Genomic DNA, 15,248 nt, shown 5'->3' with positions numbered 1-15,248 from the left:
GTCCTCACCGGCCCTCTCGGCGGCCCCTTTCCAGTGCCAGGCCCTCGGTCCTCTGCTCTCTGCCCCGCTTCCTCCACCCCACAGGCTGCCCGGGTTTTGCAGGTGGGGCGGACCCCTCTCCTCACCCCCTCCCCCCAGGGGTTCCTACGGGCGCCATGTTCCCAGACAGCCTGGCTCTGCCCGGCCCTCTGCCCCTAGGGGGCTGTTGGCTGGTAGAAGAAAAGTCTCAAGGGGGATGGTCAGGTGCCAAGGCCAGCCCACCCGAGGACCCAGGAAGGAGGGAAAGGCGGGAAGGACGGTCCCCACTCCACTGCATGTCGATGGGCCGAGGGCTCCAGGGGCAGCGCCAACCAGCCCCAAGCGTGGCGGGTGCTGGGCAGAGGGGCCTGGGTCGGGTGAGACCAGAGCAGGCAGGTCCTGGCGTGGATGGCGGGGTCACCAGACAAGCACCCCATCTCTCGGGTCGGCCGCAAGGGGTCTGGGGTCGGGGAGAAGCAGAAGCCCCGCTCGGCCACGAAGCAGCCGCGGACCTGCCCCAGCCTTTCCAGCTCCAAACCCCCGACGTGTGGCCTCAGCTTTCAGGAATGTCCTGTCCTTGGCGGGAGCTGCCGAGGAGAATGGACAGGGCCCAGGAGCGGGGGCCCAGGCAGGTGGCCGGCGGCCCTGACGCTTCCCTGGCCCAGGCCTGCATCCTGGGCGGACGCCTCCGTGAGGCCGCGGTGGGCTCCCGCGCCTAGGGCTGTGGGCGTGTCTGCGCCTCCGGCCCATCTGCTCGGCTCCCACCCGGGGGCCTGCGCTTTCTGAGGGATCGACTGCCAGAAGATTCTAGAAGGGCCGGGAACAAGCACCATGGCTAGAGCAGGAAGGCCCTCGTTCTGGCCTGAACCCAGGCCAGGAAAGCACCTCTGTGCCTTGAAAAGACCAGGCTGCTCTCGTCTGCTCTTTAAGCAAACACGTCAGCTGCGAGCCAGACCCCGCCTGGTCAAGGGCCCTTCCCAGCCGGGCGCACGGTGAGGCGGCTGGTGCTCACATGGTGCCTGTGCCCACGTGGGGTCCGCCCCAGATGAAGGCTGCGCCGTCTCCCCTCAGCCACTCTCTCCCTGCGGTCCCCTGGGGGTCTGGAGGGGAAGGGGAGGGGACCGCGGTGGGCACAGTGGTCCTTCCTCCCTGGACAGTCAGACGGCAGGGTGGGGATGACCTCAAAGATGGAACGAGCTTCTGGACCAGCCAGGTGGGGCCGGCACTGGGGTGGGGGGACGGGCGTGGGGGTGAGTGGTGGGCAGCCCAGGCAGAGCCTCCTAGTGCTCTTCTGGAGTCAGAGCTAAAAGGGGTGGCCGGGATCACGTGAAGAAAATGGGGCCGGGAGGGGGGGGCACGGAGGGCCCAGGATGCAGGGGTTGCCCCCTGCGGGGTCGGGGGGAGGCATGGTCCCAGGGGTCCCCAGCTTGCAAGAAGCATGTGGTGACCGGGACACCCCTCAAACCAGTGGGGACCCACACTTGGTGCTTGAGGACGCCTATGTGCCACGGCTGCACCTCACTGCTGCGGTGCAGACTAGGACCTCGACGTGTGAATTCTGGGGGGGCAGAACCCAGCCCACGACACCAGGCCACATCCTCACGGGGCCGGCTCAGCCCAGGTCCCCGCAAGAGGTGATTCTGAGGGCCGTGCGGCTCTGGCTTGGCTCACAGACACGGCGCAAAGCCTCCCCGACCCCGCCACAGCACGTGCCCCCCGTGCTGTGTGCACATGGGGACGTCGGCCGGAAGCAGCCCTCTGAGCTGCGGCGTGGGGTGCGGTGGACACTGGCCATTCTGCCGGCTCCGTGCCCTGACTCTGCGTCCTGGACCCGGGGCCGCGACACACCCTTGCCGTGTGGGAACCAGAGCTCTGGACGCGTGGCCGGAGCTGGGCCATGAGCCCCGTCTCCCGACCTTTGCTGGGACCGTGAAGGAAGAAGCCGTCTTGCCACCGTGAAGGCCGCGTCCACTTCTCGGAACGAATGACCTCGCCCTGGGCGGCTTGAACAACACAAGTTCATTCTCTCCGTCCTGGAAGCCAGAGGTCCAAGATCAAGGTGTCGAGGGGCTGAGCTCCCACCAGAGGCTCCAGGGAACGTTTCTTCCTGATTGTCCCAGCTCCCGCTGCTCCTGGGCTTGCGGGCGCATCACCCCAGCCTCTGCGGGGTCACATGGCCCAGCCTCTCCCTGTGTCCCTCCTCGGCCTGTCCCTCATAAGGACACTGGTCCTCGGAGCTTAGGGCCCACCCAGATAATCCAGGACAGCCTCATCTCAAGATCTTTACAGCTGTGAAAGCCTGTTCCTAATAAGGCCATGTTCACAGGTTTGGGGGATCAGGACATGCCCGTATCCTCCAAGGGCCACCGTCAGCTCCCTAGAGATGCCATGGCCAGGGGACGAACAGCCTTCTGAAAACCAGACTAAATGGGCATCAGGGCTGGAGCTGCTAAGGGGCCTCTGGGGACACAATTCTGGGACCAGCCTCTTTGCTGGAGCCAGTGTGAGTTGAGCTACGGCGACTTGCAGCTAAGTCCTGCTGGGTCTCTGGGTCAGTCACGGTAGGGGGAAGAAAAGGATGGAGGACCTTCCTGGAAGAGGGTCCCGGAGGCACTGTCCAACCCCTGACCGAGCCCCGCCACCCTCGGACAGACAGCTTCGGCCTAGGTTAGGTGGGGGTGACGTCCTACCAATCGTCAGAACAAAGTTTTTCCTGACGGTCAGCCCAGCCCCAGCCCCAGCCTTCCAGAACACCAGACTCTGTGGAGCAGCTGCTTAATTCTTAGTTTGCCCACTCACCTGCCCCAAGCCTCAGAAAGTCCCTGCCAGGCACGGGCCAGCTTCTCCAGGCTGGGGCCACCAGGCCCACGGCCATCTGTCCTCAGCTCCCCTGAGGCAGCCCCCAGGACTCCTCACTGTACCTGCCCCAGAGGCCTCTCCGTCTGCGCCCCCACAGTCACCTCTGTGTGTCCAGGGAGCCTGGTGTGGAGCAGGACGTCACAGTTCAGACAGAGGTGCAGCCACTGAGTCAGGAACCCCCGTCGGCCCTGGAGCAGGCCGAGCTGACTCCTCTCTGTCTCGGGCCGTGAGGGTGACCCTGCAGACCCAGCCTCCCGGGTCACGCTGCTCTGGCCCCGACACAGACTCTGCCTCAGGCTCCGTCACAGGCTGAGCCGTGTCCCCCCCAGACTCACGTGGTGGGGCCCTAACCCCCAGGACCTCAGAGTGTGACTTTATTCAGAAGCGGGGTTGTGACGGAGACAGTTGGTGTAGGCCCTACTGGAGCGGGGTGGCCCCCCGATCCAGCCCGACCAGTGTGCCTCAGAGGAAGAGTGACAGAGAAGAGATGGCCCTTGAAGACCCGGACGCAGAAAACACAGCGTGCGAGGACGGGGGTAGAGGCCACCGCGATGCGTCCGTAAGCCGAGGGACCCCAAGAGCAGTGGGCCCCCACCGGGAGCTGGCAGAGGGCCCCTCAGAGCCTCAGAAAGAACCCGCCCTGCCGACCGCTGACTTTGGACTTCCGGCCCATAGGACTGGGAGGGAGCAAATTCCTGCTGTCCCCGCCACAGACCAGTGGCACTTAGCTGTGGCACAGGACCCGAGCTGGCCATCTGTGCACGTCTCCACCAGTGGAGAGAGACAACAGAGGCATGCCCCTCTGAGCGGGTGACCCGCGGTCACACACGGCACCTGGGCTCACGTCCCTTGCGTCAGAAAGCAGTCTCATGGCGGCGCCTAGCTGCAAGGGAGCCTGGTAATTGTAACATATAATGTAGCATCTGGAAGCTTCTTACGGAACATGCCATGGCCGTGTGAAGTGGGGGGAAGGAAATGGGGGAGCAATGAGCCGTGCGTGGCCCAAGGAGCTACAACGGAGACTTGCGGCGTCCGCCCGGACGAACACCCGTCCCCCAGCCCCCCGCCAGTGGCTCAGCACGGACGCCCACAGACGGAGGCCTGGAGGGTGGCCCCGTGCTGGGAGGCGGCAGTGCGGGGTCACCTGCTCCTCCGACGAGGAGGTGGGGGAGCGATCGCATGGCTCACACCCCGACCTTTTGAGTGCCAGACGAGGATGTTTGGGTTTAGTGAAGAGCTCGCGGGGTTTCAGCGGGAATGCACACCGCAGGCGGAGGGAGGACCGGGCCCCGGGGTGTGGCAAGGGGCAGGGCAGGGCTGTGCGGGGCCCCCGGGCCCCGGGGACCAGGCCTGTCCACGCGCCGCTGGAGGGAAGGGCAGGTTCTAAGTGGGAGCAAGAGGTGCAACCCAGGGGGCGAGAGGCATCAGGATGGCCCCGCAAGGTCGCGCCCGGCCTCGGGGGCCCCGGCACCCACGCGCACAGCCGAGTGCAGTGGGAGTCGCGCCTGCCGCGTTCAGGGCGAGGCGGCCGTGCCAGGCTGCAGCACGCGGACCAGACGCCGCCACCGGGGGGCTGCGGGGGCGGGGGCCTGGCCGCCGTGGGGTCCCTCGCTGCTGCGTTGCCGGCTCCTCTGTGTGCCGGGCACGTGGGGTGCTGCTCCGAAGGCGGAGGCGCGGGCTGGCCCGGCACGGCCAGGCAGTGGCGGGCACGAAAGCCGGGGGAGCACAGGGGCTGGCCGGGACCCGAGGAGGCTCCCCGCGGGGAGACCTGCGGCCTCCGTGGGGATGGCTTCTGGGGTGCGGGGCACTTTCAAAGCCAGAGTGGCTGAGGGATGCTGGGAGACATGGCCAGACGCCACGAGAAGGGGGGGAAAGAAACAGATGTCTCTAATCTGAGGGGTGGGTGCCGGGTGGGAGGTTGAGGTGGCTAACCAGGCGGGAGGCTGGGGAGGCTGAGTACTGGGTGGGCGGCTGGTGAAACCTCAGGGGGGGCCGTCGCAGTCCTGCGGAAGGGGAGGGAGAGGAAGGAGAGCCTCGCTCGTGGAGGCCAAAGCAGTTGTCTCGTCTCATAGCTGGCTGCACTGGGCGGGTGGTGGAGAGGGAGCGTCGGGGTGACGAGGCCAGGAAAGCCATCCTGAGACAGGCGGGCTGCGGGCGGCTGGGCTGGGGGCTGCGGGGAAGCTGGGGCGTGAAGAGCTGCCGAGGACGCCGCCGCAGCGGTCACTCCTCTGGCCTGGGAGTGAGGGGCACGGCGCTGGGGATGGCTGTGTGCAGAGGAGCGCGTGGGGTGACGGCAGCCAGCACTCGCCCCCACCGCCAGAGTCCTGCAGGGCCCACCCCAGCCTCCATCCCCTCGAATGTCCCGCAGCCCGTGACAGTAGCTCAGCTCCATCTTGAGCCCTTCGTTCCTCCCGGCGCTAAGCCACGCCTGCCCTGCCTCCCTTCCTGACTCAGTGGCCCTCCGAGAAGACCATCGACTCTCCCAGAGTCAAGGTCAGCCCTACGCGTGTTCCATTCCAGGTGACGCATCCCTGGTACGCTGGAAGCCCAGGGCGGCCCAAGTGACCACGGCCTTATTTCCTGCTGAGCCTCCGTGGGACCCTGGGCACTCCACCTGGAGCTCCACGGAGCCCTCCACAGCTCATCAGCGAAGTCTGTGATGGACCAAATTGTCACCCTGTACCTGCCCAGCCACGGCTTCAAAGATGCCCCCTGCATGTCCCACCTCACCCCAGGGGGCAGTTAGGAAGACTGCCGACAGATACCCACCCCGTCACCCCCACCCCTAAGCTGAAGGGACTGTGATGCCTTGAGAGTCGCTGTCACCAGCAAGCACTTCCTTTTAGCTCCTGAATGCCACAGCGCTGTCCGTGGATGGACAGTGCACTTGGGTACACTTGCCCAGTGGCCAGGCAGGAGGGGTGCACACGCCCCCCAGGACACACACCACGGTTGCAGTCTAGGCATTTATGGGTTCTCCCGGGCTTGGTAATAGGTCTGGACCAGCCTGGGGCACAGGTGCCAGGAACTAGCCCAGAGGGCCCATGGCAAAGTGAGGGGTGCAGGACGGAGCTGCCAGTGGGGCCGAACTCCCCGCCGGCTTCAGCGGGCAGAGACCCAGGAGGCAGCCCTGCTCCGGCAGAAGGGCTCCTGGGGCTGCCGCTCCAGCCAGCCCCCCATCTTGCTCCAGGGTGCGGTGAGACACGAGTCAAGTCTCACGGGGTGCAGAGGCCCACAGCGCAGGGGGCAAGGGTTTTCCCCGGGGCAACCCCCCTGGCCTGGTCATGTCTGCAGGCTCTGGGACCAGGCTCAGCGCGTGCTGGTGCCAACCCACTCCTGGGTCACGGCACCGAGCCACCCACTATTACCACGGCCAGCACGGACCAGACCCGACCCCAGGGATCCCCAAAGCTAAGCCCGCAATACAGACCCCCAAGGGCTCTCCATCTGGGTGGCCTCTGTAGAGGAGGGACCTGCATTTTGTCCCACAGAGATGCAAATGCCTCATTAGAATGAAAATAGCTTGAGGCTCACCTCTCTGGCAAACACCTGCAAATGCTCCCCAGGGAATCAGTGAAGCTGAGCTGCCCCGACCCCCTGGGAGCAATCACAGCTGGGAGCACAGTCCCTGCCGGGAGCCCGAGCACAGGGACGGCACCCTCAGCTGGGCTCCCACGTAACCTGGACCAAAAGGAAGGTGACAATGGGTAGTTGGAGGCACGAGGGGCCCCCATATTTTGGGGAGGCTATCGCTGGCAGCCCTGGATGGAAGGCCAGGAACAAGAGTCCAGGACCAGAAAGAAATGATCCCGATGAGGCCTCCAGTGACACAGGGCCCTGAGCAGCCGTGTCGAGCGCGGGAGGTTCTCGGAGCCATCCCCGTGGCGCTGGGCTCCATCGTTCCCTGCACGATGCCCACGCGGCTGCGGGTGCAGAGGCAGCAGTGTCCACGAGGGGGCAGCACGGACTCTCGCCGCCTTCCGGGCGCTAAGGCTGCGGTTCACCCGCCCCACGTCCCGGGTCCGTAAACCGAATGGCCCTGGTTCCCCCGCGCAATGTATGGACGGAGAAGGAGCCACAGACTGAACATGACGAGCTTGGGGGAGGCCGGCATGGCGGGCCCTGATTGCAGGATCTGAGCATGAAAATTCCTCCCTCAGAGCAGGTCACGCGCCCGTCAGGACCTAGGCCTGCAGCTTCCGTGACAAAGGTCGATCTTTACCTAAGTGAGCTTCTCTGGTTTTTCTTCTTTCTTTCTTTCTTTCTTTTTTTTCCCTTTTTTTTGGCATCTAAGATAATAGACCTTTGGAACTTCAGGTGCTCTCCTTTTCCAGACTCCCCAGGGTGCAGAACCCCTCACAGGTACCTTGCTCCCCACAGACCATCTCTTTGTGCTGCAAATGTTTACCGTCCTGCACCCACCCAGGAAAGAGTGCGTCTCGTGGTGCTTCTCATCGATCTCCCCGTTGGCCTTCTCCGCCCCTAATCTACCAACATTGGATTTCATAAAACCCTCCTTACGTGTCCTCTGATCCTAATGCATAAAACAAGCTGCAAAACCGTCACTCTGCAGAGCATTCTCTATCCCTTGCGATTCTGCTTCCTGGCCATTGTCATCAACAAATGTCTCCGATCCACCCAGGCTGATACCACGGTGGTCCACGAGGGTCACCAGGAAGGCAGGGCGCTCACTCACTGAAGCCACCCCAAGTGACAGATTGGGCCATATTCACTGCCCCATGGCTCCCCCTCCGAAGCCGTCACCACTGTGGAGTGGGATTCACATCGTGTCACTCACTCACGATCGAAGCAGCATGTGCCGCCAAGTCCATCCAGCCCCGTGAACCAGCCCGACAAAGGACAGCTTCTTCCCCAAAGCCTGGGCCTCCAAAAAGAGGACTCGGCTCCTCAGGCCCCCGGGGGACCGGGCATTAACATCTCCATTCACAGGTGTTTGAGATGCTAAGATGTGGGCGTGTCTCGTCCTCTGGCTTCAGCTGCTGTGAGAGCTCCCGCTGCTTGCCCCAGCTCAGCCAGCAGTGTGGGTGCGGGAGACACCCAGTGTCCTGGGGGTGCTCGAAGACAGGGATCCCAACGGGCTGAGTGTGCTGTGGCCGGGGTCCCTGCAGCGCATCTGGGGTCAGTGCATCTGGGGTCAGTGCGTGAAGGTGCATTTCGTAACCCGAGTGTCTGGGTCCGCCCTGGAGCCCACGCGCTGCTGGGAGTGGAATCCCAACCGCACCCCAGGGTTATGTCCCCGTGTCGCCAAGGCCAGAAAGACGAAGTGGTCCTGGGAATCTAAGGGCTCTGTGTTCTGGGGTGATGAGGACCTGGCGGGGAGCCTGAGTGACAGGAGCCCAAGCTCAAGCGGGGAACCTACCACGCTAGGCTGCGGAAGCACCGGGTCCTGGGGGCTGCTTTGCTGAGTGAGAATATTTTGGGGTCATCACCCCATTGGTCTTGGACTGATCTCCTCAGGTCCTCCGTACCCCTCAATGGCGCCGAGTCTGTTGTGGTCTTGGAGACAGCAGTGTCCGCGAGGTGGCAGTGCGGAATCGCACGTCACCGCCCGAGGCGGCCGAGGGTTCGCCCGCGCAACGTCCCGGGTCCGCCCGCCCAACGTCCCGGTCACTCGCGCAACGCCCCGGGTCCGCCCGCCCAATGTCCCAGGTCACTCGCGCAGTGTCCCGGGTCCACTGGTCCCATGTCCCGGGTTCGCTCGCGCAATGTCCCATGTCCACTGGATCCATATCCTGGGTACATCACGCAATGTCCCGGGTCTGCACAGGCGTGATGCCGTGCTGGTCTGCAAAGGTCATCAGGGAGACGGAGAGCTTCTCAGAGCCAGCCTGAGTCACTTCACGCTGTACAGCGAAAGTTGGGGAACAAGAGAGAAACTTGGGCCCATGATGGTTCCCCATGCTTGGATGATGCAGCGCTCAGCCTCAAGGAGACCCTTATCACGGGACCTTCGGTGGCATGGGGTCTTGGGGGCTGCCTTGCCAAGTGCAGGGGGATTCGGGGTCCTGCCACTTGCATTGGGCACCGACCCTGAGCTGATCGCAGCCAGAACGGTGCCGATAAGTTGTGGATGTGGATACAGCTGTGGCCGCGAGGTGGCAGCCCCGACTCACACGTTACTGCCCGAGTTGCCGAAGCTGGGGTTCAACTACGCCACACTCGCGTCCACCCAGGCCTGATATTGCAGTGGTCACAAGGGTCACCAAGGAGGCGGGTGCTCACTCACTGAAGCCACCCCAAGCCAGATAGGGCCATATTCGCAGCCCCATGAGTCCCCCTCCCAGGCAGCCAGTGCTGTGGGGTGGGATTCACATCGCGTCTCTCACTCATGAGAAAGGCAGCGCGTGTCACCAAGTGCTAGGGTTGCGCATCCAGTCCTGTGAAACGGCCCGACCAAGGACAGCTTCTCTCCCAAAGTCTGGGCCTCTAAAAAGAGGACGCGGCTCCTCAGGCCCCTGGGGGACCAGGCATTAACATCTCCATTCACAGGTGTTTGAGATGCTAAGATGTGGGCGTGTCTCGTCCTCTGGCTTCAGCTGCTGTGAGAGCTCCCGCTGCTTGCCCCAGCTCAGCCAGCAGTGTGGGTGCGGGAGACACCCAGTGTCCTGGGGGTGCTCGAAGACAGGGATCCCAACGGGCTGAGTGTGCTGTGGCCGGGGTCCCTGCAGCGCATCTGGGGTCAGTGTATCTGGGGTCAGTGCGTGAAGGTGCATTTCGCGACCCGAGTGTCTGGGTCCGCCCCGGAGCCCACGCGCTGTTGGGAGTGGAATCCCAACCGCACCCCAGGGTTATGTCCCCGTGTCGCCAAGGCCAGAAAGACGAAGTGGTCCTGGGAATCTAGGGGCTCAGTGTTCCGGGGTGATGAGGACCTGACGGGGAGCCTGAGTGACAGGGAGCCCAAGCTCAAGCGGGGAACCTACCACGCTAGGCTGCGGAAGCACCGGGTCCTGGGGGTGCTTTGCCGAGTGAGAATATTTTGGGATCATCCCCCTCGGTCTTGTACCAATGCCCTCGGGCCCTCAGAACCCCTCAATGGTGCCGAGTCTGTTGTGGTTTTGGAGACAGCAGTGTCCGCGAGGTGGCAGTGCGGAATCACACGTCACCGCCCGAGGCGGCTGAGGGTTCGCCCGCGCAACGTCCCGGGTCCATTGGACCCATGTTCTGGACATGCCATACGATGTCCCGGGTCCGCACAGGCATGATGCCGCGCTGGTCTGCAAAGGTCATCAGGGAGACGGGGAGCTTCTCAGAGCCAGCCTGAGTCACTTCATGCTGTACAGTGAAAGTTGGGGAACAGAGAGAAACTTGGGCCCATGAGGGTTCCCCATGCTTGGATGATGCAGCGCTCAGCCTCAAGGAGACCCTTATCACGAGACCTTCGGTGGCGTGGGGTCTTGTGGGCTGCCTTGCCAAGTGCAGGGGGATTCGGGGTCCTGCCGCTTGCATTGGGCACCGACCCTGAGCTGATCGCAGCCAGAACGGTGCCGGTAAGTTGTGGATGTGGATACAGCTGTGGCCGCGAGGTGGCAGCCCCGACTCACACGTTACTGCCCGAGTTGCCGAAGCTGGGGTTCAACTACGCCACACTCGCGTCCACCCAGGCCTGATATTGCAGTGGTCACAAGGGTCACCAAGGAGGCGGGTGCTCACTCACTGAATCCACTCCAAGTGCCAGATTGGGCTATATTTGCAGCCCCAGGGGTCCCCCTCCGAGGCCATCGGTGCTGTGGGGTGGGATTCACATCGCGTCTCTCCCTCACGAGAAAGGTAGCGTGTGCCGCCAAGTGCTGGGGACTGCGCATCCAGCCCCGCACACCGGCCTGACCAAGGACATCTTCTCCCCCAAAGCCTGGGCCTCCAAAGAGAGGACGCGGCTCCTCAGGCCCCCGGGGGACCAGGCATTAACATCTCTATTCACAGGTGCTTGACATGCTAAGATGTGGGCGTGTCTCGTCCTCTGGCTTCAGCTGCTGTGAGAGCTCCCGCTGCTTGCCCCAGCTCAGCCAGCAGTGTGGGTGCGGGAGACACCCAGTGTCCTGGGGGTGCTCGAAGACAGGGATCCCAACGGGCTGAGTGTGCTGTGGCCGGGGTCCCTGCCGCGCATCTGGGGTCAGTGCATCTGGGGTCAGTGCGTGAAGGTGCATTTCGTGACCCGAGTGTCTGGGTCCGCCCTGGAGCCCACGCGCTGCTAGGAGTGGAATCCCAACCGCACCCCAGGATTATGTCCTCGTGTCGCCGAGGCCAGAAAGACGAAGTGGTCCTGGGAATCTAGGGGCTCAGTGTTCCGGGGTGATGAGGACCTGGTGGGGAGCCTGAGTGACAGGAGCCCAAGCTCAAGCGGGAACCTACCACGCTAGGCTGCGGAAGCACCGGGTCCTGGGGGCTGCTTTGCCGAGTGAGAATATTTTGGGGTCATCACCCCATTGGTCTTGGTCTGATCTCCTCAGGTCCTCCGTACCCCTCAATGGCGCCGAGTCTGTTGTGGTCTTAGAGACAGCAGTGTCCGCGAGGTGGCAGTGCGGAATCGCACGTCACCGCCCGAGGCGGCCGAGGGTTCGCCCGCGCAACGTCCCTGTCCGCCCGCCCAAGTCCCCGGTTTGCTCGTCAACGTCCCGAATCTACCCGAGCAATGTCCCTGTCACTCGCGGGTCTGTCCACCCCATGTCCCAGGTTCGCCCGTCGACGTCCCGGGTCCGCCCTGACCTGATACCGCAGTGGACTGTGAGCTGCATCATGGAGACAGGGCGCTCGTCTGAGCCACTCTAACTGAGTCACCTCAGACTTTACCGGTGAAGCTGGGAAGATGAGGGAACACTTGGGGCACCAAGGGTCCCGATCCTGGGACGACGCGGCGCTCGGCCTCAGACGGCGACCTTCCCCTCAAGGCCTCCAGTATCACAGGGCCTTGGGGGCTGCCTTGCTGAGCACAGGGGCATTTGGGGGTCCTCCCCCTTATATTAGGCGCTGATCCCGGAGCCGATCGCAGCCCTGAACACGACCGATCGGTTCTGGATGCGGAGACAGTCGCGGCCGCGAGGTGGCAGCCCTGATTCACACGTCGCCACCCCGCCTGCGGCGCTGAGGCTGGGGGCTGCTTATGGCCAATATGGGGGTGCCTCATACTAATTTGGGGGGCCACCCAGGTTAAGTCTGGAGTTTTCCAGAGAAAATCATGGATTCGCCCATGTCAAAGACTGGGTGTCGATTTAGCTAGGTGTCACCCCACAGTTCATGGTGGGGTCCATGGAGCACAGGGTCTGCCTGAGGCCCTTTCGAGGTGCCCCGGTCCTGCCGAACTCTCGGTCCCTTGCCTAGGCATGACACTCCCCACGATGCCAACACCCTAGACTTGGGGACAAACCATACAAACCTCAGGACCCAAGCCTCCCCTAATAAGGCTAAGTAGGTCACCGAGGGACGGGGTCGTCATGAGCACAGGGGGAACCTCTTAGCTCTCAGGTCTTTGTTCTGTTCCTGGGTCACGGAGCCTCAGGCAGGCGGCTCCGGGGAGGGGGGACAGAGCCGTGAGGCTGCACGGGGAGTCATAAGAGTGCGCCCGCGAGCTACGGAGCGCGGCCAGCTTCCTGCGTTCAGATTACGGGGACCACGGTGGTTGGGGGACCCAGGGTGCCCCGGCAACAATGAGGAGCCTGCCCTGTGGAAACAGCTGTGGCCGCCAACGGCCACCACCTACCGGTCAGCACTCAAGCTGGGAACTGGCTATCCACTCTGGCCCGTGGAGATGCGGGGCGCTTCCCTCGGGCAGCCCGAGCAGACCCCCAACCCACACACCCCACACAGCCGCCTCCCGTGGACCCCGCAGCCCTGGGGTGGAAATGTGCTCTCAGCCACGGAGTTGACAAAGGCGACTCCTAGTGCTGCCCGAGACCTTAGACCCAGCCAGGACCCCACCCCCGGGCGCAGTGCGCACCTAGTCCAGGCGGGCGGGAGCAGCGTGCGTGGTCTGCCCTGAGGGGACCCCACTGTTCCAACCAGAGGGAGGGGGGATGTTCGGGAACAATGCCAGGCCCTGTTTACGGGCTGCCAAAGGAGGGGTGCGGGGAAGGCGGTCTTTGGAGAATTCTGGATGGGGTGAGGAACGTGCGCTGGACCGTCCCAGTCGGAGGTGGGCCTGGTTGGCGGTGTCCAGAAGCTAACGGTCCCCAAAAGCTGATTAATATATATACACATGGAATTGGTAAGGGCCACCCTAGTATTAGAAAAAAGTCTGGCCAGGGCCGGGGGAGCAGGCTATGGTGGGGTGGGGGGAGAGATGGGGGTGAGAGCCTGGGGGAAGCCTGTCAGGGAAGTGGGGAGCTTGAGGGCAACCAGGAAGCTGCCAGGGGCAAAGCGGGAAACCAGGGGAAGATGGGGTACAGGGGTTCAGGGAAGCTTGCGTGGGCCAAGGATCACCTTGGAAATCTGGAGTCTGGCAGGAGTGGCAAAGGGTGGACGGGACGGCTCGGGCTGGGCGGGCGGGAGCCTGGGAGCGTGGACGGAGTGTGGCGTGGGCTCCCAGGTGTTCTGGAAGCAGGGCGACATCTGTGTGGAGTGTGACGGGCCCGAGCTGGGGGTACGGAAGGAAGAAGGGGGAGCCAGACATTCATCCCGGTCAATTTTGGTTTCAGGACGTGGCGGCTGGTGGACAAGGGGGACTGGAGAAGGGTTCGCCCGGGCCTGGGGCAGTGGCGGAGTAGCTGGCAGCCACGGGCAAGTGGACAGCGGTCTGCCGGGCCAGGTGAGTCCCCTTCTTCTCCCGGGCCTTGCTCCACTGGCCTTCTGCTAAAAGGAGGTTTGGGGAGCAAGAACCGGCGAGGAGAAGGGGCTGGCCTCCCGGCAGAGCGACAGGACGAAGGCAGAGCGGTCAGCACAGGTGACATCGTCTCAGGGGGAGCTGAGACTGAGCAAGCTGGGAGGCCACGAGCTCGTCCCAGGTGGAAAGAGCACTTTCAGATGGCAGGGCAGGGCACAAGGCAGGGCTGCCAGTGAGGGAGGCACAGGTGGCCGCAGAAATCCAACATCTGCGGGGGCATTCCAGGCCCGGGTCACACAGGATGAGATGGGGACTCGGGACACAGCAGGGTCCACCAGCCGCCACCACTTCCCACCCACCGCAATTCACTTAGCAGCAGGTACAGGAGCGGCTCCAGCCGGGCCCCCCCACCGGGCCCGTGTGGAGCCTCGAGGGCAGGAGAGCGGGACAGAAGGCGCAGTGCGCGGGGCGACCCGCAGCGGGGCACCACCTGGAGGCGGCGGCGGCCTCAGGTCCTGGGCTCCAGAGATTTCCGCAGCAAGGAGGCTGCCGTGGGCCCAGCCTGAGGATGCGCCACTCCCATGTGGCACTGCGGCCCATCGGCCGTGCGGAGAAGGCGCGGCGTCCAGGTGACACCGTACGCCCTCCCCGCACGGCCGCTGGGACTGGTGTGATAGACAGCACAGCATCCAGGGGAGTCAAGGGCACAGGCGAGACCAGATTAGGCGAGGCGGGCGGGGCAGAGTGAGTGAGAACTGGGGGGGGAGTTGGGCGCAGGCAGGGGCGAGGAGCTGCAAGCTGGCGGCAACGAGGCGGGGCACTGGCCTCCGGAGCCCGTGGCCAAGGCGGGCCAGCGCGGGCGGTGACGGAGCAGGGATCGGTGCCTCTGTGCTCGGATTAGAGACCAGGTGAGTGTCCAGTGCTCTGGCCAGCCTGGCCCCGCCCGCAGCCGCCGCCCTCTTTCTCACCAGGGTGTTCTCTGTTCTCCCCCAGCCAGGTCTCCAGTCGGGGTGGACATGCCTGCCAGCCACTGAAGGCCGGACGCCAGGACGTGCGGAGAGGGACATGACATGGTCTGGTGTGACGGTGAGGACAGGGGTGACGCTGTCCGGCCTTCCCGGTGAGTGCAGGTACACGGCAGGGCGCCCCAGGCCGGCCGAGGGCGTGCAGTCCCTCTGACCAGCTTCCCGCCCTGCAGAACACCCTCGGCTGGCACCGCGGGGCTCTGTCCTTTCGCTTTCCCGAAGGGGCCACTGCACGGCCGCTGCTCTCTGGACCTCTAGAACCCTCAAGATGACAAGGTGAGGGGCCCCCGCCACCCACAGAGTGCGGGGGTGGGGTGGGGCCCCAAGACCTTTGTTCACCCGCTCCCTGCCCACAGAAATGGTGCTACCCAGCTCATGCCTGGGCCTTGGAAACCGGACTTCTTCAAGTCCTTCTAGCTCTGACTCGAGAATATGCTGCATTCAGAACCACTACACCACCGACTCAGGAATCGGCTCTGGAAGGTGAGCGAGGCCCCTTCTAGAAGCTTCCCGCCCGTCCCGCCCCGACCCTCATGACCTGTTGCTATCTGCTCCCTACAGGTTAAGCGAAA

At 64.1% G+C, this 15,248-nt stretch overlaps 1 long non-coding RNA gene across 1 annotated transcript; it reads left to right on the top strand.

Moving 5' to 3' along the window:
* The first annotated feature begins 5,050 nt into the window (after positions 1-5,050).
* Positions 5,051-15,248, top strand: LOC120584615 (uncharacterized). The gene is made up of 7 exons (XR_005648083.1): positions 5,051-5,065; positions 12,965-12,967; positions 13,250-14,559; positions 14,645-14,771; positions 14,850-14,952; positions 15,033-15,159; positions 15,238-15,248. It is a non-coding gene; the product is annotated as an uncharacterized LOC120584615 (long non-coding RNA).

The sequence above is a fragment of the Pteropus medius genome, unplaced genomic scaffold (genome assembly GCF_902729225.1).
Source record: "Pteropus medius unplaced genomic scaffold, Ma_sr-lr_union100, whole genome shotgun sequence".
Lineage (NCBI taxonomy): Eukaryota > Metazoa > Chordata > Mammalia > Chiroptera > Pteropodidae > Pteropus > Pteropus medius.
The sequence above is the reverse complement of the archived record's forward strand: the minus strand, read 5'-3'. Positions and strand labels throughout refer to the sequence as shown.